At 45.6% G+C, this 24,306-nt stretch overlaps 1 long non-coding RNA gene across 3 annotated transcripts in view; it reads right to left on the bottom strand.

Moving 5' to 3' along the window:
* Nucleotides 1-23,656, bottom strand: part of LOC125700740 (uncharacterized) — a 34,096-nt gene extending 10,440 nt beyond the window's left edge. For 2 of the 3 annotated variants that reach the window (XR_007380047.1, XR_007380045.1), the window contains exons 1-2: nt 23,611-23,656; nt 1,281-1,442 (exon numbers count right to left, since the gene is read on the bottom strand). This is a non-coding gene — a long non-coding RNA (uncharacterized LOC125700740). The remainder of the gene's footprint in view (nt 1-1,280; nt 1,443-23,610) is intronic. The other variant, XR_007380046.1, reaches the window with a different exon arrangement.
* Between the last annotated feature and the right edge of the window lie 650 nt (nt 23,657-24,306).

Below are 24,306 nucleotides of genomic sequence, written 5' to 3'. Positions count from 1 at the left end.
CTAAATTTGACACAGATTTTTCTTAACATTCCGTTTAGAAAACAGCCCTCATAAGCAACAGTTTCTCTGCACAAGGTCCATGCCTGGTTTGGGCAGTACACCAACCACCTCCCACCCCAGGCATGCACATACAGCCCGCATCCCTTCTTGCAGCCCACGGGGAGATTAAGCAGTTTTTCATTCATCCATCCCTACAGCAGGGATCGCACCTCGTGGCAATTTGAAGAGTATTGTGGAACAAGAGGAATTTCTCCAAGCCACACCACCCAACCACGCATGGAGCCACAGGTCAGACACAGCACACGGCCGGGAAGGCTGCAGCTCCACATGGGTTTGTCTCAGCCCTGCAGCAACTGTTCTCCATGTGGCACACACAGCACTGAACAGAGCAGCACCTCCTTAACCAGAATGGCTGTCTTTCCACCTAGCATTTAGGATTAAAAAAAAAAAAACACAGCGCAGGAGCAGGCTGGGCTGCAGAGCACGGAATTTGCCCAACAAGTCTGCATCAGACAAATCCCCTGAGGAGTGGGTTAGCACACAGGCAGGGCTGGGTGCGAGCAGCCCTGCCAACACTGCTGCTGATCCTCAGATGCCAAAGCTGGGACTTGTCCAGACAAACCATGCTGCTGAGCTCCAGCCTTTGGCCAGAGCAAAGCCAGCAGCTGGAGTGGAAAAATACCTCTTTCCCACGTGTAGCCATTCACTCCCACCAGCATGTTTGCTCACACACACTCCAAAAATCAGGATAATCCTGAAATAAGGTTGAAGTTGCTTCTCATTTACACTAGAAGAAATTCTCCTACTTCACTGTTCTTTGCCTTGCTACACAAGTTAGTATAAGCGAATGTGGAGGGCTGCCCAGCTTTGGGAGATTCACCTCATGCTTTCTGGTGGGCCTCTCACCACCCTCATAAATAAGTACTAAAATGTGGACATTGTTCCCACAATAAATCACATTCTAATCGAGGCTGGAGAAGTGCCATTAAGTATTTTCTCCATCTTACTGAGCCCAGATTTTTTCTATGGGGGCTCTGTTAGAGGGTACATTTTAAAGTTAGCAGATCCCCAAAGTGGCACAGACACTAAATTTAATTTAGGAGAGAAAGGAATTAATGATGGTATATTTTGGGATCTCCAGCTACTTCTTTGGGTATCCACCAGCAAGACCGGGCCAGCAGCAGCACCCAGCTCCAACACTCCCACTTCCCAAGGTGCTGTCCAAGAGGAGCCCCAAGATGTTCATAAATGCAGATCTCAGAAATAAAGGCAATTCCTACCTCATAAACATCAGTGGGATGAAGATTCAGAGTCCAGTTGTAGGTCTGGAGACCATAAGGAAGTCTCACTGCAGCGATGCACAACAGTACAGTGAAGAAGCAGCAAAGTTTGTCTCATGGTTTCCATTTTCTAGGGACACATCCACACACACCCTGCTTGTGCTGGCACATAGAAATACCAGAGGTGTACAAATCAGCTTCGTTTTTTTTTTTTTTGCAAGAACAGAAAAATTATACTTTTTAATTACCATTTCCACGTGGGTGTAAACTACAGTTCTCATCCCTGTATAAGCACCATTAGAAGAAGGAGAAAGCATATCATTTTTCATACAGATGGAAGGAAAAGGAGGGAACCTGTTCGTACCAGTCATTTAAATAAAATAGATGAGGATTCTATCCAATCCTGTTACAAAAGGGGACTGTCTGGACACTTTGGATGTTCCCTCTCCTATCTTTGCAGTTCAGATAAAGATGCAGAAACAATACAGAGATTTTTCCCCCCCCCCCATGTAGTGAACCATCAATATGAAACAAGAGACATTTAAAATAATATATAACAGATATAGCCTGACTTCCTAAAGAGCAGCAGGAACCCAACTGCTAATTTAAAGAAATGCCAACAAAAACCCCTTCTAGTGCATTTGGTTTTAGCTGAACCAGGACACAAATGCAAGAAACCTGACTGTACCAAGGCAGGGAATGCACAGTGCTCAGGACCAGCATTTATACCCAGAGCTACCAAGAGGAACAGGCCTGCATGGAAAGCATGATTAAAGGCATGAAGCTTTTCCCTAGCTGAGATCTCACCCTGGCTTTTAAAGCTGCACTCTGCCCAGTTTCACATTCAGATTAGTGCTCACAGAACAGGGTGGAGTCCAGGTCCGAAAGCCAAGAGCTGTTTCAAACCTTTCTGTTCTGCAAGCCAAATTTTTCCTCATCTGACACTGCCACAAGTGGGGAACACTTTAGTGGGGGCTCAGAGCCCAGGGCTGCTGATTCAGAGCTCCCTCTGATCCCCACATTCACACCACAGCTCTGCGCAGAGCCCATTGGGCTGCCCCAGTGCAGTTGACTGCCCCAAGCCCAGGGCTGGCTTGCATTAGGGAAGATTCGGTACATCCTGACCATGCACACCCCAAGGGATACACAGCTCACACCCATAGAAGTCTTTTTGCTGGGACAGCTCAGTGAGCTCTGAGCCAACAAGCAGAAGGACACTGTTGTGTGCATGCCTCCAATTAGGGCTTCATTCCCCTGCCAACTGGGAACGGCCCTAATGAAAGTAAATGTAAGTAAATATAAAAGTAAAGTATGGGTCAGCATTCAAGAACAGATTTTTTTGGAAGGGAGTACATATAATATAATCCTGTTCCTTTTCTGCCTCGGTGGGGATGATGATATGAAAGAGTATTAAAGAGAGGTCTCCAAAGGCAGTGAGAATGGCTGCTGGGAACTGCAGGGCTCGTTGTTCGTGATCCTACTCCAGCAACTGGGAGGAAGGGGTGATTAATGCTAAGTAACTCATACTATTATTTTATTATTTACGACCCTGAATACAAATATTGCAAACAGATTTTAAATAGGAGATTAAGCCAATTTTTTAATTACTAGTGTTAAAAAAGAACTTGAATTCAGTATTAGCTGCAACCAATACAGCACCTTTCATTCCACTAATTGAGCATAATACATTTAATGAACACACTTCATTGTTGTGTTTTATTGCCAGCACATTCTGCCATTTTCTATTACAACCCATTGTGGAAGATACCTGATGTTCTACCTGCACATCCTTCCACTTGGTCATGCTTTCAGCCCAATTAATTAGCTGCTTTCAGCAAACCTTGAGCCCGTGTGCCTCATTTCTTCCAGCCAGCTGCTGACAGCCAGGCATCAGCATAAGGAGCTCCAGCACTCCGGTAAGCCCAAAGCACATCCACCCAGCCCAGTCAAGAGAAGCCAACCTCTTGCCCGTCTGCACTGCACCAGAGATCCCCCCGGTTCCTGCGCATCTTTGCACTAAAGGACCATTGTGCCTTTTCAATGTGGGCCCTCCATACAGATATTTAACAGAGAGTTGTCTCTATTTCAGTGTTCAGATGTTCACCTCTAAGCTTGACTCTGGGTTTCAGGGTGCAACTCTCACCCTCCACAGAGGCACCTTGCAGGCTATAGGAGGAGGAAAGCCCAGGAATGTGGGTAATGGGAGAACTGCATTACCCAGGTTATTGACAAAAGAATTTATTCACTTAGAAGGGAAATATTTCCTGAAATAGCAGATGGTAGAACACCTAAATTATATTTTGCATAACATTAATCAAAGAAAGCAGAGGTGCTCCAGCACTCGTGTAATGAATGGTTCATTACCACCGAGCTACTGGAGGAATCCAGGGTTGTATCTGGGTTATCTGTCCCTGGGGCTTCAGTCAGAGCTCATCATGTATCCTCAGAACACAGCCTGCCCTGTATGTGCAATTAGAATATTGCACATGCACCAGTTGGATTTCTGAACAGAAGGCAAAACATGTTAGCACAATCCTCAGAGATTGTATTCATGAGAGAGGTGAGGTAGATATACACAGAGACCAGCAATGCAGATAATTAGGAGGGAGGAAGTGGGAAGAAATCTGCAAAGAAGAAAAAAAACCTGGATAATCTGAACTCTTCCTCTGTTCCTGCTTCAAAGAGGGAAACTTCCAGGAAAAGGACATCCCAGCACTCCATAGTGAGTTCACCTAAAAACTGGGAATGGCACCAGTGCACTGATGGGTAATACTGAGGAATGACAGAGCTGCAAGAGATCCTCCTCTCACCACAAAACAGAAGTTCAAGAAATGCTCACCCATGGAAAACACAAGCCTTGCAGCCTGCTGAGATCAGCAGCTTTTGCAAATGATTGCCACGCATGTTAATACGTTATGAAGGCCATCTCTGAGCAAGCAACTGAACTTCCCCAGCCTCCAGAATCCAACGGAAAGAATTACAACCTGCAGGTGATGCCTCTGTGCAGCCCTGCAGACTCCAAAAGAATGCACATCTGGAACCAACAACTGGGGTATGCTTTTACTACCAAAGCCATAACTCTCGTACAACAGAGTATAAATCCATAGACTATTTTCTTTTTCAAACTGATGCCAGCTCAGGTTTGTCTCCTCAGAAATGGCTCTTTCAAGTTCCGGCTGCACTTGGGTTTTATCTCAAAGATCTTTATCTTATCTATTGCTGAAGACAAGCAGGGGAAAGGCTCCCTTATCTCCCCCAGCCAACAGGGAAAGGCCTAATGACAAAATCCCATTGTTCCTGCTTGCAGCTCCCATTGAGCTTGACACCGTGTGGATATGCACCAACACCCATCACACTGCTGCCAACCTTCACTCAGACCCAAACCACACAGCTTACCTACCCACCCTACAGGAGCCCAAACACCATTGCTCTGGATTTCTCCTCCTCCGCGACTTCACAGCATTCAGATATCACTGTGGTGCAATTCTCAGTTGGAAGGTTTTTTCATTAATATTAACGATCACTAAGTGTTAGTTTGTGTTCACACATGAAAGGTAATTCAGATTAAGACAGCAATCCTGCTGCTACTGCTGTTGGCAGCCGTGTCTTCATTTCATGTCTTCACCACACTGGGAAGTGAGGATCTCTGCTGCCATCCTCCTCAAGTTCTCCGAAGAACATCCAAAGAAGAGCATTCATAAATCCAGCATTCGAAGGGGAAGCACAGAAAGACCACTCCAGTTGAAGTACTGGGAATTTGTCATTTATTCCAGCAGGGGAAGGGAAATAAAGGATATCCCTGCATATGTTAGCTCTAAAATGGCTAAAAACTCTCAAGGAATTAATGCAGATAGAAGTTGTTCTTGCTCCCTCTGAATTAGGGAGACTACAAAAAAAAAAAAAAAAAAAAAAAAAAAAAAATCAATGTAATAGGTCTACCACCAAGAAGTAGAAGCCTGCATGGCTTTGTTTTTCTTTATCAAAATACAATTAACACACCAATTTCTCCTTGCACAAAGATTAAAATAAAAAAATAGTTATTTTCCTACAATAAATCCCTAAAGATTTCATGACACAACGCAGCAGAGCAAAGTAGAGGCATATAATAAATCAGACCACATTCTAACTGTGGCTAAGGGGTTTATAGAAAGCGCTCTATCCGTTTCACACTCCAAAATCTGAATTATAATTAATTCCAGGAATCAACCAACCTACCCTTGCTTTAAAAATGTCAGGCTGAGGAGTGCACTATGCGAGATTACAATTACAATTAATCAGAAGCGCACACGCATGCATCTCCCCACTTAAACTCCTTACCCCAAAAAATATTACAGCAGCCCTGACAGATACTAAATGATCTTTTCAAACAATGCTCACTGGTGATGAATGGTGCAATTCTGCAGCCCTGTGCTAACACAGAGCTGCTCGGCAGCAAGCAGGCATCATTTAGCAGCTCCCGTGCTCTCTCCAACACACGCCGATGGCACCGACAGCTTTTGCTATCCCATCTGGAAGGAACTCTAGGGATAGAAGAGCCCAGCATGCTAAATTCTATATGAAGTTATCAACATTTAAGGAACATTAGGCATAACTCTTGGGATGCTGCTGTCATTTACTCATTTTCTTGCACAGATAAATTGAGTTACCCATTGCTGCTGCTGTTAAGGGCCCTCCTGGTGCTTTCCAGCCCTATGCTGTCCCACTGAAGACCACTGAGCTTTCTCTGCTCAAGTCTGATGCCCCGAACATGACTGCAACTCAGGCTGTTCAAATAAAAGCACCTTTTCTTCCACTTATCCACCTGAAAAGCAATTTCTGTTCAATTCACCAGGAAAATCAACACATTCTGTTCTGCCCCAAACATTTCTCTTTCCTAATCACCACACAGGGCTCCTATCTGCAGTAGATGAAGCAAGCAGACCGGAGATGTTTATTGCAGCCAGAGATCCTGCTTTTCTCTCATCAATTATTTGTGCTACAATTGTTTCTAGTGTTTTCTCCTCTTAGGGAAACTGATGGCAGCTGAGTGTTTGGCTGCTGCTGTAGAAGTGCCAAGACTTGTTATTTCATTATGGAAGTATTATTCTTATTTTGGGTATTCTTCATGAGGGCTTTACATAAGCAATGAGCTTTGTCTGGTTAACAAAGTATGGCTGAAGGACAACCCTAAGAGCTGGAAGGTGGCTCTGCAAGGATTAATCTGGTTTCCTATGTAATAATTAATGAAAAAAGGGATCTTTCTTTTGATCACTTCCAGGGATGAAGCTGAAAAAGCTCCAGGCAAATTCCTCCCCTCCAGCACAGCACTGGAAGGAGGAGGACAAGCTCTCCTGCACAGGGGAGTCCCAGCTCTAAGAAAACTCTTCCCAACACCAGGAGCTGAATGCCCCAAGCCAAGCAAGGAGTTGTAACATCCTGCCTGCTCTAAGTGAACAGAAATATTGATCCTATAATTTCCTTCTCCTCTCTAAGATTTTTCCCGGCTGGAAATGAAACTGTTAAGAAAACAGCGTATGTGCAATTAACGATAATAAACAAGTGCCAAAATGACTTATTTTTCTAGCAACAAGATCCACATTCCTCATGGTGTAGCAGAAAGCATTCTTAACCCTGGTTACAGGGCTCCACACAACTATGGTGGGAATGTTTTTTTGGACTTGTTTTGGATCTGAATTTCACAGTTGCCTTGTGACATGGAGAGAGGTTACCACCACAGGCACGCCTGATAGCTGGTATTGAAAACACCCATGGCATCCACCCAGTCCCATGAACGGGGTCTTGCCAGTGACAGTGAGGAGCTCTGGATTCTCTGTATTATTTCATACAAGTCATTTCACTCCCCTGCAGTTCACTTCATTTTGGAAATTAAGTGTTCCTCTACCAAGAGATTTTTGAGACCTCCCAAAGGAAATCTCAAGACAGGATGTTACTGTGGTTCCACCAGCTCAAAACCAGCATTGGCAAAGCACTCTAGAAGACCACACTGGACCTCCAGAGTGCTTTAACTCAGAATATGAAGACATTGCCTCAAGTCTACTATACAAATTGATTCAAGCAAGATAAAATTAAACTGTATGATTACAAAGGTTAACAAACTCAAGGGAGTAATTTAGACAAATGGCCAAGAGATCTGTTTTTAAAAGAGCAGAATCAGAGATAATGGAATTCAATCACTTCAATGCAGTTTTCCTCATTTTCCTCAGTTGAGAAAACATTCTAAGTCAATGTCAAACAAAAGTGTTAAATAACTCCTGTAGTGTTTACCTTTGAGTATTAGGTTTAAATGAGGCTTTATAAGGTAAGGGTTGCTCGCTGTTTAACCTGCTGTAGGAGAAAAGTATGTAAGATATTAAACATGATCCAACTTTATTGCTATTATCCATCATTTCCTAATCCTTAGCTCTTAAGAAGGATCTAAAATAAATTATATAAGATCCAGTAAACAAATTTGCCATATAGGAAGCAAGTTAAAAAGGAAGCAGGCTGTCTGAGAACGAAAGGTATACATTTCAAGCGATGCTTAAGGAAAAGTTTCCTAAAGTAACTCCATGAAGTAAGAACCCAATTCTCATTTATGGCAACACTTTGGAGCCAAAGGAAAGATTTCCTCCAGGAAAATTTAACTGAAGTCACGTGACAGAAGTACTTTGATATTTTGTGCAGCAACCGAAATGCAGCACAAAAAGCTCCTGGAATCCTTGCCTGCTTCCATTTCCCAACTCAGTAAGTGAAAGAACAAAGGAAAGGTTACATTGCCAGGTTTCTCACTGAAGGCGATGGGAGCAGTTGCCTTAACGATAACACCTCACATTGATTACATCTTAATAATCACAGCCACCCAGCTCCCTGCTCAGCACCCTGAGCTCTGCGGCAACAAAGCAGCCCTCTGCCCACCCCACACTGCCTGCTGTGCCCACTGATGAGTGGTGACATCTGCACCAGGGCTGTAAATATAACTGGCTCTGCAGCCACGTGGCTGTCAGCTGCTGCTACCGGAGCGCTTCCCGAGCCACAGTTTTCCTGGGGTGCTTTGAGACTAACAGAAATAATGGCACTGAGGTATCCCCAGCCTGGAAGCATTCATGGGTTTGAGCTGAATCAGTACAGTATGCTTCCAGGAGCAACTTTCCCTTCTCTTTTCTTACCCCTCATTGTCAACATCCTTCCTGCAGGGCTTTGCAGCGTTGTACCTTATGCTCTGCTTGCTCTGTCTCAGCCTGTTGCCCACCTCCCTGCAAACCCAACATCCAGCAACACAACTCAGGCTCTTCAGAGAGCTACAGTGGTCACAGGGAAAGTGAGAATACAAAGTCAGGACCTGGTTCCCCTGGGGAAACACTGAACTTGCAGCAGCACAGCATCTGACAGCAAGTTTATCACCTGCATCTCTCGCTGCTAAGGAAAAAAAAAAAAAAAACCAAAAAACATTCAAACTGTCTATTTGCTGAAGTACTTCTTTAATGAAGAAGGTCATCTCAAATGATGAGCCACATGCAAGGGAATTGGGAGCTCTGTACCGTGATGCATGGAAAGGCAGTGCAGCAGGATTCCCTCTGCCCATTAGACTCAATGGCCTAAATGCTGAGAGCAGGCTCAAACTCATTCTTATTCCCTCATGGGTATTTCTGAGGGCCAAATCCCAGAGAGCTGGAAATGAGAGGAGCATAAATAGTTACAAGAATGAAGGAAGAGAAAAGAGACTCATGCTGAGAAACAGCAGCATAACAGTGCCCTAAGACTGCTGTGATGGGTTGCTCAGAGGGGAGGGAAGGCTCTATTCCTCATGCGCATGGCAGGTTAGGCAAGAAATAATAAGATGAAATTACAGCCAGGGAAACTCAATTTGGACATCAGGAAATACTTTCTAAGGGTAAAATACTTCTGCCCTGGAATAGATAGCTTAGGGAGACCAGGGAAAGTACAGTGCTGGTAGTTTGAAGAGACAGATGAACCAACTGACCTCCCGAGGTCCTTTCCAACTCCATTGTCTTTAATTTAGAGTAAATCATTTCTAAATTTCTCAGCAGACTCTGGCACCTGTCTGACCTCCATTTTTCCAGACTCTGTGAATGTGCTTATTTCTGAATCCACAGTGCCTTCGGGTTTTTGGAGAAGAGTATATAAACCAAGTGATAATAATTATGATATTTTATGATACACTTTTAACACAATTGTATATAAACTATAGCTCAATTTGATCCAAGAACAGCATTAAGCATCTGGCCGTGCAGCCTTCATTCAGTCAAGAACATCAACCCTTGCAAATACTCTTCAGCTGCTCCCAGACAATGCTTGCAGGTTGCACGTTGTCAGACTCTGTACTTGATCAGCTCAGATGCTTTAGTGTTGCTAACTGGAAGGGCTCCATTTGGCACTACTCTAGGTGAACAGGTTTTGATAGCACGCACTGTAAAGATTCTGCACGAGCAGCACTTTCAGGGGGTGGCTTATTCAGAGTGGCCACTTATTTTTATTGAAATCCCAACTTGAAGAGCTGGCCTAAGAGGCAATAAGTGAAACCACACAGATCTCATGTGTGCAAAAACCAAAGCGAGATCTCAGCGCTCTCTATGAACCCGATCTTGCCACCCATTGCACACACTGGCACCAACCCAGCAAAGCACTTAAGAGCGTGCTTAAAATTAAGCATACAGGTAGTGCCATTTAGGCTAATGGAATGGCTTAAGTGCTTTGTTGGATTGGGGCCAGTCTCCTCAACATCTTGCAGTGTCGAGTACATCAAGCAGGGGTTCCATTTAATCGCATCAGACTTTAATTGACAGAATCAAAGTAATGCAGCATTTAGACCAAGCCCATCTCTCCAAGGCAGCTATTATAATTACAGTGAGTAGGACAGGGATTATTCGTGCTGTCCCGCTGCCTGGAGTACCCTCATGGATTTGATCCACTTTGCCTCATCTCTCATAAGCCCTTTATCAGCAGTTCCCCTTTATGCTTCCCAACCAACACAGCTCTCATTGAATCATTGATTCCCCCCCTCCCTTCAATGATTACTTCAGCTTCTCACATAACTGGGTGGCACACCACATCAAGCATGTCTAGTTCAGTGCTATCTCCTCCTGATATACACTTGCATTGAGGCTGTAAACTCTTCTGGAAGGTGTTCTCACATGTGCATCACAGAGTTTCAAAGCACAAGAATTAATCTGGAGCACAGGAGTTGGACTCAATGACCCTCACAAGTCCCTTCCAACTCAGGATGTTCTGTATTTGCAGGTCCTTTACCAGACCCACAGGATGTGTCCTTGATACCCCACTTCCACCTGAGAGCTTTTTTTATTTTAATAGCAAATCTATGAAGAATTTTGACTTTGTACTCACTTAGAAGCAATTTGAGCACTTACATATCCAAAGCAAGTGAAAGTTAGAGAGTCTGCAAACCCACCCAAAGGCATAGCTGCAGTTCTGCAGTCCCAGGCTGCAGGGACATCCTCATGATGTACCAACACACACAGTCATTGGGACTCCTTTCCAATGAGTTCTTTATGGGGGGGGGGGGTCACATCCTGAGCAAACACATGGTCTTTCCAATCACCCCATTAACTGCCTGATGCCATGAGCATTTCCCAAAACATGCAGGCAAGACAAACAGGAGGATATAAAAATCAGTTTCAAGGAAAAGCTAATTTTAAAGCCGCAACAAGAACGTCTCCCAGCATGTACACATCTGACATCAAGGCAACCCTGCCGTGGCTGGCTCTGCCAGGGTATGCTCCCTAAAAATAAAGCTGCAGATGCACAAAAAAGACATTTCACCTTCTTGTAACAGTCTGATAAACAGGAACTTTACTCAATAAATCAGAACCTGGTTTTTAATTGCATCAGCTCCAGAGTTGAAGCTGCGATGCTAAGCACAGCCTTCCTGCAAAGCACATCGTATTTGAGAAGCAAGTAGGAGGGGAAGGACGACAGACAGGAAGAGGTTCAGACTTCTGCAGCCTTGGTTTGCACTGCGTGGTAATTACACTGAAGAATTCATGACTCACTTTGGTGCACTACTGGGCACTGCTGAATTAGGAGCTTGGCCAGCACACCAGACAAATGATGGAAGATCTGAGGTTCGTTTCTCTGGTGTAACTCATCACCAAACTCTCATGGCACTTCAATGGTCTTGTTAGGTTTTTTTTTTTTTAGCATTCTAAGAAAGCTGTTTTGTTTTTTTTTTCCAAAAAAAAAAAAAAATGCACTGAATGGAAGCTTACAGAAATAGCAGTATTCCTCTCAAACAAACAAACAGCCTCCCAGGTAAACTGGGCCTTAACGCAGAGCCTCCATGGAGCATTCTCACCCAGACTACACAGAAGTGCTGCGTGTTTGAGCAGAAGCATGAAGAGGAGATGAAGCTCTCCCACAATGTAACACGAATAAAGGAAGAAAGTGTTTCCATTACACCAGCACACAAGCGTGTATTGTCAGAACAATGTGCAGAAAGGCCCCCCATCATCTGACAGCTGCAGCTAAGCCAGCCACACTGGAAGACATACATATGGACTGAGAAAGCACTCAAATTAACTCTTAAAGAGAAATCCTCTTCTGACAAGGATCACAGCCAGCTGGGAGTTACGCAGCACACTGGAATTAATCCAGTTTTGCCAGATACAACCAATCCCCCGTGTTGTGCTGAGCTAGCTGTTGGGGTTTGTAATGAGAACCAATTGGTATCAGCCATAAAGAAGTCTGCTGTGTAACCCTGACTTCTTTACCCCAGCAAAGCAAATCCCAAAGCTCCCACCTTCCACGTAGGACAGGGGGTAGGAGTTTATGTACTTGTACCACTTCTCTCACAAGTTGCTGCAACACAAGTAGATTCTCACAGCACTCAGAGCTCAAAACACTCACAAAAATCTGCCTGCAAAGCTTGTCATCAACATCAAGGCCCCTTGCACAAGCCTGGCAAGCTCTCAGAAACAGCAGAGGCAATTATTAACGTTGACATCTCCATATGCCAAACAACCACCCCTCTGTACGCTGGGTATCCTGTTTTAAGGCAAGCACAGAGATGGCAAACAGTTATTTTTTAACTCTTTTCAGTATACAGTACATCTGTCATGCTCTTCATCTCCATCAAAAAAAATCAGAGCCATTTACCAATATGGCTGCCAGCCAGCATCCTGCGTGGAACTTGTGGGCTGAGCTCAGCACAGCACTGCCTTACATGCATGGCTGCATGCATTGCATCCATCTCCCATGAGAATAAGAAGGGCAGTTGGAAGTGCTGTGGAGGGGAGGGGGGTCTTGAAGAAACAGACTCCCTGACTCACTCAGACTCTGGATTATAAACATTAACAACGCTGCTATGAAACCTTTGTGTTACGTGCTGTTACTGACATACAGTCCCTTGACTTCAACGTCTCAAGCAGGGGATCTGAGGCTGTAGAAGGAACAGGGACCAGGGCCCACCTGATACCTCAAGCAAAGCTCAAAAGAACATGAGTTGAGGAAAATCCTCCAGCAGAAAAGAGCTGCCAAAATACCTGCCAACATGGAACAAGCTGAGCATGTTCAAAGCAGCCATCGCTTCCCTGACAGTTCTCCAGCAAAACTTGTCCTAATGAAGAATAGAAGAGGATCAGACCACATCCAAAGGGCAGTAGGGTCAGACCACCTGAGCCCAGGAAGAGAGGAAATTAAAACACCAGGAGGGCACAGCCAAGCACCTTGCCAACAGCTCTATATCAGCTCTATGCAGCATGAACTCCTTCCATAGCCACCACTGCCCTTGGGTTGCCTCATGCCTCCTCACACAGCACTGATGGCTTCCAAGGTGGCAAAGCAGTGAAAAGAGGGAATCTTTTACACAAGTGCTGAACTAGGGCTTGGGAGGTCAACACAATACTGCTCTCACTGAGTCTCTGAGCTAAAACAGAGAAAATAAGATAACCATTAGAATTTGAAAATGAGTTTCCAGGTCATTGTCTTGGCAACCTTTCAGCATTGTTTTCCATGCCATGCATGCATAGAGAGCAATTTCTAACCAAGATCCTTGTGAAATCAGTCAGCCTAAAACATGAATGGCCAGATGTTCAGAAGAGGTGAAATTCAAGTTAGGCACTTGATTTCTGATGTGATTACATAACCTGTCCAGCAAGAAGGCAGAGCCAATGCCCCATGGCTGACGCAAGTAACCCAGATGGAGTGAAGCTTCTTGCACAGCAACTCCTGTTACTATCAGCATAAGCACATCTGGCTGCCCAGGGCAACTCCACCACAGGCAGCATCCAACACACACAGGTCCCAACCCATGGTAATCAGCAGACAGAGCTCTGCAGGGCAGAAGAGCATGACGCAGAAATGCCCAGATGAGCAGGAAGCTGCATGAGAAGGAATGGTTCTACAAAACTTGTCAGCTCCAGCCCAGGCAGAGCCCTGCTCAACTCCTGCAGAAGTGTGCAAGAACTCTGACGCCTTCCAGCAAAATACCACAATGCATGGATATCCCTTTGTTTACAAGAATTAAAGCTAGCTTGCCCACAGCCAAGGTGGAGGTTCTGCCCATCGCTCCCATGCCATGCTCCAACACTCAGCCCCAATAAGAGAACCAGAGCACTTTTTGCATCTCTTCCCTGCCCTTTATACCAGGCCCCCCACCCCAGCAGCAAGCACTCCACGTCTCTTCTCACCCACCAGGCAAAGCAGAAAGCAGCATTTCAGAGGCTCATCACCGCACACTTCTCCCTTTAAGGACAAAGTTCTCATCTCTCAGTGACTTTTCCCCCCGGCCTTTGTATGCAGCCTACATACAGCACTGATTTCACATCCATTTTCAGAGGGTGGGATGAAATTAAGTGACACAGCCATAGTCACACAGGCTGGCAGGGTTAACATGAACTCTGGTAGGGGCATATCCTTCTCCTGGGTGCAGGTGTGCCCTTTACTCTGTGCTGTGTTACTGCCCTGTGACCATCAGGATTGCCAGGCTGAAAATACCATTGTGTTACTAGACATACAGTTTAATTTAATGTGGATGTCCTTCAGAGGTTAAGCCTCCATGGGAGTTATTTTTGTAGAAATACAGTTTGCAGACATCTGTGCCAAGAAAGTCGTTCCTGCTGCTTTTCTTCACAACTGCAAAGAGTGCGGTTTTTTCTTTAATGACTCAAAGACTAAATAAGAGCGTGGCTTAGGTTTCAAGAATGCAAACGTGCACGTTGAGCACCCAGAGCAAGTTCTCCTGTGCTGGCAGCAGCCTGCCCCAGCCAAAAGCACAGCACTTGCAGAGGATCCAGCTGGCAGCGCTCGGAGCTGCTGCCCTTTGAACACCGGGGCTGGAGAGCAAAGCAAAAAGGAAAGTCATTTTCCAGATCTTTCCATTAAGACTTCAGAAGTGATCACCACTGCTGTGCCTCTCATCTTTCTAAGCCTCTGTTCCTTTTTCCCCTCCTTACTCCTTTCTGTTTCTCAGCCGCTCTGGCTGCCAGTCAGCAAGGAGCTCAATTACTCCAGTGGCACTCAGTGCAGGGTACAACAGCAGCACGTCTGCAGCCTCAACCCATTTCCTTGCTGCCACTGCAATGAAGAAGCAGATGAGAAAGTGCTGCTGTATCAGAACACCACCTCTATAAATTTGATGGAGGAAGAGAGGCTACCGGGGCACGCAAGCTGCCAGCGCTGCTGTCTGGGACAGAGATTTGTATCGCACAGCCCTGCAGCATCCTTATTCCTCCTGAAGTACTTTGCAGCAATGCCAACATCTCCCTTCTGAGAATAAGCCAAGAATGCTGCACCAGGGAGGGTTTTCAGTCAAGTTCTCTCAAGTCTTTCACAAGAGAAACAATTTGGGTCTGTGTGGACTCATGAGATCATTCGGGAAGTGAAAGGGCCATTTTTGCCACAGGTTTGTAACAAAAACAGGTGGAGAATGGCACAATTAAACTCTGACTTCCGCACTGCCTCTGCAGTGTGCTCACCCTGCAGCATGCTTCAGCATCTGTCACACACAGTATGTGTGCAGCACACTCAAGGCTGCAGCCTCTGTGTCCTGAGCTGCAGTGCAGGGGAAGTGGGCTTGCAGGGCTGCACAGCAGGACCTCACCGCCTTCGTTTGTATGCTGGTCTCCACACCACATTCTCAAGTACTGAGCGTGTGCCAAGATACTGGGAAACAGCGTCTTCCTCAGTGCATAAAATAACCCTATGACTTCATTGGCAGCAGCACTTCATACATTCTTCTACAGCTCCGTAGGTGGCAAGACAGGACCAGTCATGCTCTATAGATCCCCAGGGCTCCCCAGGGAAGGCAGCCTCCTCCCAGGCCTCACCGAGCCTTCACCCACCATCACACACACCCAGCACATGGCAGTGCTCTGCCCTTTGCCACCTGTGACCCCCAGTCCACTTCTGCCACTGCTGATGGTGCACAGCAAACCAAGCAGTTCCCCACAGCACTGCTGCCCTACAGACCAGAGGCAGAACGCACAGCCTACCTGTAATTATCACAAGGAACCTGTAATTACCTGCTCCAGGGCAAAGCACAATAAAATGAAAGACAAAAATAGGAAGTATGATGCAAGTGTTCATGTTGGGCTGTGAGCACCTCTGCTAATGATACTCAAAGCTCCATCTCACTGTTAGTCCCTTGTTTTAGTTCTTATCATGTCATTTTCAGTCCTTCTGTACAAGACATCGTGTTCTCTCGCTTCATAATTTTGTCCTTTAATTTATTTGTCCCCATTTTCTTCTGTTCTTTCTTTGATGTTGATCCTTCTAATGTTTTTTTCTAAAGTCTATTTTTTAGAAAATAACATTACCAGTTTCAATGCTGTCTTTGAAGCATTTTTGCATTTGCTGCTTCTTCTCTTCATAAAGTTTTTTTTCCCTTAAGTTTTGCTTGTTATCTGTGGACCCAGAAGCCACCAGGTACTGAGAGCCTCATTGCATTACTCTGTATCAGAGAAACACAAATGTTCAGTTCTCCATTTATCACCCAGTCCTCAGTATACTTGCATCATTTCCATTTGTAGACTGGAATTTTACTGTAGTCCTTTATAGCTTTGTATTCTATGGATGTCTCCAACACTATCAATGAACTTTGCAATGCTGGGCTAAGCAGCCCTCTATTCCCACTGCTAACCCCAGACATCACAACAAGGGCTGCACCAGCCTCTCTGTTCAACGTGCTTGGTCATCTGATATCAAACTGCCAAGCTGAAGATCACCAACGGAGCTCCTGTTGACTCCCGCCGGCAGCAGAAGACAGCTGCTCCTCTGCCACCTCCAGCACAGGATCCAGCCACTGCAGTTCTCCACCCCATCAAGGCAAGGAGCACCCTGGACATGTCATTGCACCTTTGAAGATCTCAATTTTCCGCCTCTTTCTCAAGGGTTTTTCCAGCTACACCAGTGCCCAAAGGAGCAGCACCCATGGAAGAGGCACAGAGCAGTCCAGCCCTTGTGCCCCAACTGATCCACCAAGCGAGCATAGCCTGTATTTGAAAACAGCCAGAAAGGGAATGGGGAAAGATTCCTTCACACAGCAAATGTGAACATAGAACTACCACTACGGTTACAGAAACCCCTTCACCTTCAAGCTCTCACAGACTGAGCAGATATGTCATTTGAAGAAGCATTCACATAAGGATGAATCACTGCATAATGGAGTGTTTGAATACAGTGTCTCTGTTTGTACCTATGGCAGTTTTGTCTGAGAGATCTGGACCACACCTGGCACTGCTCTAACTTCACTTCAGCTCCCGAAATATTTTACAAGTCAGCAGCTATTGCACTGGCTTCTTCTGCATGTTTTCCTGAGAGAAAGGACAGAAATCAGAGCAGACAGCCATGTGCAGAACATTGATCTAAAAGATAATGGGAAACACTTCGCCAGGGGAGAATTCGATTCACTTCAATAACAAGGAATGTTCACTTCAGTGACACCCAGAATGGTCAGCGCTGGGCTCCTGCAGGCTCAGCTCCCCATACAAAGGTCACGGCGTTCTGTCAGCAAAGAAAACAAAGGTGCTGAGATGGGCTAGTCAATAATTGACTCAGCCCTGTTACTCACTGCACTCTATCTTGTCACCATGTCCCTGTCTCCAGGTTTCAGCCAAAAACCAGTGGACCACTCCACAGAGAAGAACTTGTGGAGAAAAAAAACCTCACCGCCACTGCCAACATCGAGTTCCTACCTGTTTTGGACAGAGGTCACCAAGCACTGCTAGGTCCATTTACACTGCAACTTCTGGCAGCTGGGAGGCACACAGAACAATGCACACTAATATGCACAGCTTTGGTTTCAAAATCCCCATGGAAACCTTTTGTGGCTTTTTCTCAGAAGTTACCTCCAATCTTTAAAGAACCAGAGAAGGAAGAAGCTGCACCCAAAGCCCCTCTCCCTGCAAGTCCAACATCCCAGCACAGCACAGCCGGGAGTTAGAACCTCAATGCATTTCCTTGCAAAGCGTTCATCTTCCAACAGAGCAGGTAAAAAACAAACAAACAAACAGCTGCTTTCCCTGCCAGACTGTTGGGGCTGAGCACTCAGACCATCCCATCCTCCTCCTCCTCACCGTTCCACCCAAGGACATCACTCTCATGCTGTGAGCACTGCACAAATGCAGGATAAAGGACCCTGCTTCAAAGCTTCCCGAATCTGCAAGAAGTGGATCAGTGGAGATGTACAACCACAGGCTATGGGTGGAAGTCTCAGCTGAGACCAACATGGTGACAATCCCAAAAGCAATCAGATCTGACTTACCAGGGATATAGCAATTATGCTTCCAGCTCAGACACTTAAACTGAGCCAAGTGTTTGACTCCATCCCTAGGAGAAGCCCAGCGCCTGACAGAAAACACGATGGCCAGAAATGCATCTTTCTCCAGCACCCCAACATCATCCCTGCCCTGTAACAGCACAGCTGCTCCTACAGCAGGGGCCACACACATCCTCCCACCTCCAGCAGCAAAAGCCAAACAATTCCCTTTAAGCACCAGAGTTTATTATTGCAACACATTGATAGAAAAACAACCAGGACAATGATAATGTGTGATAAATCCCTTAGGGAAACTGACACATTCAGCATCAAAGAGTGGAAATCTTCACCACCAAAGAAGTTCCAGGAAAACTCATCCTGCAGACGGGAAGGACAGAGGAAGCAGAGCTGTCAGTTGAGGTATGGGGAGCACAGAACAGCGCAGGCTGCTGGGAGCCACACTCAGCACAGTGAGAGCAGCACCAGGAGTGGGGAGGGTCAAAATTCCTTAGGAAAGAAGCAGACACCAAGCTCGTAAACTGGGATACACCTGTTTGTTAGTGACTGGAGCACAGAAGGTGCATGTTTTTAAGCAGCAACAAAAGCTTTTTCCACCAGCACCAAGCGCAGGCAGCGGGAAGGAAAAGGAAGGCTGATGGAAACTCTGAAGCCCTCACAAGCACCAGCTTTGCTCAGGTTTTTCTGTGCTTGCTGTGAGCTTTATAGCAAGGCTTGATTAGAGAACAAAGTGTCATCATCTGTTGGGAAATGGGGATTCCTTATGTGATAATTACTGTACAGGGATCCTCCACAGCCAAAGTTCTCAGCGGCTTTCATATCAAGTCATCAGAAGCAAAGCCATGATTATTCTGATCAGCGTTTAGGAAAGCACTTCTGCAAAGGCAGCAAGCAAGAGAATCACAGGGAGGGGGCATGAAGACAGACAGGGCTGGGGAGCAGAGGGATGCAAAGGGCTTTTGCAAGCCCCTGGCTTGCTGTGCTTTGTATTTCCAGTCACATCACACAGCCTTTACATACCAGAGCAATCCCATAGCCCTGAGGGCACTGAATGTAAGAGATCTCTCCATCCAGGACTCACACAGAGCCCCAGCATTTCAGGTTTTCCCCTCTGCACAAGTATTCTTAAGGATTTGAGTTTCTTGAGAGGTTGAAGTCAAGAGCACAAATTACACTCCAAAGAAAAGAGACAAAAATATCAGCATCTCTCTCCTGTACTGACTTTCATTAACACATCACACAACTCTCTCAGGTCTCCCTCCCACCAAATTAGGAAATGGGGCTGAAGTGACTTCCCAGCATCACAGAGCCACAAGGAGTCCTGGTGTCTCCCAGGGCAGAGGAACTCGCAGCCCACGTTACACCGCCTGGCTGCAGGGCTCTCCCATGAGATTTCTTTATTAGTATTTTAATTTCTATTTCAGGCTGTGGTATGCTTAAAATGTCTTTGTGGTTTACTCCAACTTCCTCAGCTTTTTTTTTTTTTAAATGATCAGATTGAAAGTTTAACCAGCTGAGAGGAAAAAAGCTCAAGGTAAGAAGTCAAAACATCCATAGAAATCCAAATTAGACAGCAACAAAAAAAGAATTCCCAGAAGAGTTTCTCCAGTATACAATTGAACTCCCCATTCATGTATTGGTACACACTGAAGTGTGGCTGTGTGACTACATACATCAGCACACTGAGCCTTTCCGTGAGGGTGTGCTGCACCATGTTTTTAGCATGAGGGTGCATTTTCTCCAGGCATAGATCACGTAGCTCCCTCAATTTGAATGGATCTGCAAGATGGTGGTCTAATTCAGGTCTAAAACATGGCTTGCTTTTTAAAAGATCCAAGTACTGCTACCTGAACATGGAAAGTCCATGTGGAATGCATTATATTTGGTGATAACCCTTTGAAGTCTTGCAAACTGAGATAATTTTTAGATAAACTCACTCAAATTATTTCAGTAAACAACAATTAGATTGCCATGTCATCCTCCAACTGCAGGAGAGACCGGAAGGAGCTGCTGGAGCTATATAGAAGATCACTGCTCTGCCTGAACAACTGGAGCAAATGCAATGCTGCCCCAGGCCAGCCTCACCGCTCCAGCAACAACAATGCCAGGTTTTGTTCCCTTGCTGCCAGGCAGCCCTCTGTTCCGGCCAGTGGAAGAATTGAGCATTGTGGAGCAGATCCTCAGCTGATACAGTGAGGTGGCATTTCATTGAAGCCATGGCCAGCCGATACCAGCTGAGGAGCTAACTCCCGATCCGCAACAGCTGAGGAGGAACAAAGGGGGCAGGGAAAAGCTTTCTGCTTCATGGTTCCAATATAATTAATGAGTTCTCTGCCTTCAACAGGTCCCTCAGCAACACCTGGGGTCACACAGAACATCTGAATCCCAACCTACAGAATGGAAACACCCCAAGCTGAGGCTGGAATCTGCAATCATTTGAGGCTAGCAGTGCATTTCCAGGACAGGCTGCACTTTGCCCAGCAGCTCTGCTGAGAAGAGGGGAAGCCTCCTCTCAGCACTACTGAGCTCCAGCTCTCAGCTCAGTGCATTTCCAGTCAGCCACGATGGGAAGGAAGGATTGCATCACTTCAGGCTTTGGGAAGAGACTGGTCAAAGAATGGACCAAAGGCATCATCTAACTCACAAAACCCTGGGCTGGAAGGCAATCCAAGTAACTTAAAAGAGGCAGACCTACATGGTTGTTTCAACACATCGCACTGCTTTAAACAAGTACTGCTGATCTTTCACACATCAATGAGAAAGAGACTGAAACAGCACTGACGGCCTTGCCTTCTGTTTGGGAGGCAGAGCAGGTGTAATTCTCAGCAATAAAGGTGACTTTCACAGTGTGGGAGGTTAATACACAGGAAACCCCATTTTCCCATTTGATGGAACAACAAAACCACATCAACAGAAGCTATGCAACCAGGCCTGCCTTGCGGTCTGTCCTGCTGCACTCAGATTTTACATCAGAAGGCCGTAAGCAGTTATAACACAAAATAGCCAGGTCTGTTTACTCAGCCCAAAGCACGCTTCACTTATTTACCTGAATGCTTTATCACACACACTGACCATTGTCGCTGCTCAGTGAGGTGAACAAGCAAAGTGGGGGGGAAAACCAACGCTGGCACAAATCTCCCCAGCAGAAAAAGCTATTAATTTGTGCACAAAACAATGAAGGAATGCCAGGATGTGACTACTGCCCCTGAATTTTTGATTGTATTGTTAAATAAAGGCAACACATTTTTGCATGTTCTGCCTTTAAGTGCTAATTTGAAACATCAGAAAAAGCACATTAGGTCCAAAGCAATCCTGGCTTGTGGTTGTAGTGGTTTAATGTCACATTTCCAACAGCATTCACATCCTTTAAAGAAAGTGAAGAAAGGGCATTTTAATTCAATAGTTGAAAGAGGAAAAAGTGGATGGCAAGGAACTCGATTTTATTGAAATTATTAATATGAGCTGCACACAATAATTTCTTAATTGAATATTATGACATTGAGAAGTTATTTCCTTGTTAACACAGCATTGCTCTTACAGGAGTAACACTGGTCCAACTCGGCACAGCAGTAATGAAAAGCTGTTGGCCACATGCAGAACTCCATTTGGAGGCCATACAGGTTCAGAGGAATATTTACGTTTTTATTACTCAATCTGGGATCTCAGGAGGTAAAACAGTAAGTAAACAACTTCTGAAACCATCCGAACCACACAGCGTTAAAGGCCCTACGTCTCTGCATCAATCAGTTCTGTGGGTAAAAGCCAGTTTGAACAAGGTTCAACACCAGTTCACATTTACCAGTTACCAAAAAAATCAGTATTTTCCCCCCACCAGCTCCAAGTTGGAAAGGCAAATGTTTGATTGCCAGTTACCTCCCCTGCCTTCAAACGCTGCACTTATGCTGGAGCAAAGGTGCCAAGGCACAGAGATAGGGCTCAAATCCAACCATTCCTTGCTGGGTCTCCAGCACCAAAGCGCTCTTGCACCATGCTCACACTTGCTCACAGCAAGCAATGGGATGCTCCTGGGTGGCTGCCCCAGCCCTGCTTTGTTCAACCTCTCTGGCTCTGCCCTAGCCCTGCCTGCTCCTTTTGCTCTTGTGCTGTCTCATCTCCCATCTGGGCTGACCTGCAGCCCAGCTCCTGACTGCACTCAGAACTCACCCTTCAGCTCCATACAGCCACAGCCTGTGCCTTCTTGGTCACAGGTCACCTCAGCCCTCCCAGCAGATATTCAGGTTCATAGCATGTCCCAAACTCCAAGCTGCTCACCAGCCTTGGAGGACCTCCAAAAGGAACACAAACACAAGGTTACCACTTGCTCTGTCCTCCTAAAGTGCTATTTACAGAATTAAGAAGGGTCTCTTCGCTCATCAGTGTGGTCACCTGTGAAATGAAGCATTTGTAGATACTGAAATCAAGAAAAAGAATTACCTGATGTTTTTCTCCCCCTTTAAATGCTCTCACAGCATTGACTAAGACGACCAAAGGAAAATTTGATCGTGGTAACAGCATCTGCTCATCCCTGCTGGGAAAGTCCAGAGCTTGAAAGATACTGAGGAAAAAATGTAAGGAAAAAACACCCACAGACTGACGATGGAAATGAAGAACTCCAGGAGGCAGCCCAAGTTAACCAGTGCATAGTAAATCCCAGAGCTCACAGGAAGCCAGAAAGGCCAGGAACACAGGTGAACGACATCTCTTAAAGCAATTAAGTGCAGGTGAGTAGAGTCATAACTCTATTGCAGATCCTTAGAGGAGATTCTCCAGCTGGTGTTGCTTGCTATTTCAACACCTTGACTAGCATATGGGTGCTGTCTACACTATAAAAAGAGTCACTCAAAGAAGCAAATGTTGCAAAAGCTCTTCTGAAAGCCACCAAAGAAATTGAAAGCAGTATGAAGAATTAAGCAGCTCTCCTTCACACGCATCTCCAGGAAGCTTCAGTCCTGGAAAAATCAATCCACAATGTCCAGCTGCAGAGTGAATACATGCAAGCAGCCTCCAACCCCCACACAGACCTGTACTGCTTGAAAGGAACAAAAGGACCAAGAAGTCCAGAACAGGATTCAGTCCATAAGCAGATACGATCTAGATAAAACCATACTTAATAACTAGTATTCACAAAAGGTCCTTCTGATGAGAACAACAAGCAATTTCAAGGAATCATTTACCTGCTCATGATACTGTGCTTTTATTTCACCTTTCAAAGGCCATGTAATTACTTGCATTTAATTTTCTGTATTAGACGTTAAAGCCAATCTCACTTCCCTTACATAACTCTGGAACACACAGTTATGATATGCCTAATGCAGCATTTTGTTTCTACAAAATACCACACTTACTCAAACAACTTCAACTTTTCACATCTCAGTGTTTTTCCACCTGCCAGGTGCCTGCTAAGCCATGTCCCCTCAGGCTAGAGGAGGAGAATGCTACAAATACAGCCCATACCCCATAAACCCTTCTGGGCCACCCAAAGCAAATAACACACTGCACCCTCCTACCTCACAGAGACCCCAAAGAGTTCCAAACAACTTGCTCAGAACCTCTGAGAGCAAACCACAGGAAAGGGAACACGCTTGAACCATGACTCGCACTCACCTCCTCTGGAGCACCACCTCTGCCTGCTCTCCTCCATCACAGCCATAACAGCTCCTAGCCCCCAGCTGCCTGCTTTTGTCTTCCTGGCCTTGATAGCTAATGCAGCACAGCTGGTGGCCCAAAGGAGAGCACACCAAGCTGAGCAGGAGAAAGCCTATAGCCAGTGGTAGGCATAAAATTGTAACCAAGTGCTCTTGTTCATGTAATTCCTGATGAACCCCCCTTGCATATCACACTCCTTCCAGTAGAGGTGTGTTCCTCAGTTGAAATCAAGCTGTGTGTTTTTCCCGGAGGACCTAAAATGCTAACTTCCTAATCTAGGTTAAATAAGTTGGGTTTCAGCTTTCTGCATGGAAAAGCAGTTAACTTACAGCCCAAACTACTCTGCCAACCATACCTGTGTGTTACTGAGCAGCAGTGGAAGGCAAAAGCACGTGATGACAGTTTGTGATCATCCTCATAGCTGCCCTTTAGCTGAGCTTACCTTGGTGAAAACACAGAAGAAGATGGAAGTGTTGCTTCTGGTTCCACAACGGGGATTTCTGCTGTCATCAGGCACACGTATATTGAGGAGTCCTGGGTGACACAATGGATATCAAAGCACTGTCTCTGAACCTGGGTACCAAAATGGCCCTCAAGACAGCAAGTAGGTCTTGCTCCTCACAAAGGCACGCATACATAGGGTGATGGCCCTGT

This window comes from Lagopus muta, chromosome 15 (assembly GCF_023343835.1).
Source record: "Lagopus muta isolate bLagMut1 chromosome 15, bLagMut1 primary, whole genome shotgun sequence".
Classification (NCBI taxonomy): domain Eukaryota; kingdom Metazoa; phylum Chordata; class Aves; order Galliformes; family Phasianidae; genus Lagopus; species Lagopus muta.
The sequence above is the reverse complement of the archived record's forward strand: the minus strand, read 5'-3'. Positions and strand labels throughout refer to the sequence as shown.